The sequence below is a fragment of the Myotis davidii genome, unplaced genomic scaffold (assembly GCF_000327345.1).
Source record: "Myotis davidii unplaced genomic scaffold, ASM32734v1 scaffold744, whole genome shotgun sequence".
Taxonomy (NCBI): Eukaryota; Metazoa; Chordata; class Mammalia; order Chiroptera; family Vespertilionidae; genus Myotis; species Myotis davidii.
In genome coordinates, this window is record NW_006294760.1 from 1018333 (window position 1) to 1018644 (window position 312).

The following is a 312-nucleotide window of genomic DNA, read 5'->3' on the forward strand; positions in this document are numbered from 1 at the left end:
CTCAGGCTCCAAAGGAGGTGGGGGTCAGCTGGCCGAGGAAGGTCAGGAGAGAGATACTTAGGGATGAGCCCCAGATTTGTGGATAAAGCTATGGACAGGGCTGGCAATGCAGGAGAATTAAAGGAGGTGAGGGAAGACGATGAATCATCACCGTCTGGATCACTCCGAGTTTGCGGGCAAACCCAGGTCGGAACTGCACACGGAGATTCAACAGTTGTCTACACACACACACTCTCTCCAGGGAGTGCAAGGGACCACACAGATGAGAGACGGAAGCGAAGGGAAGGATTTCGGGAAACCAGCACTGTAGCG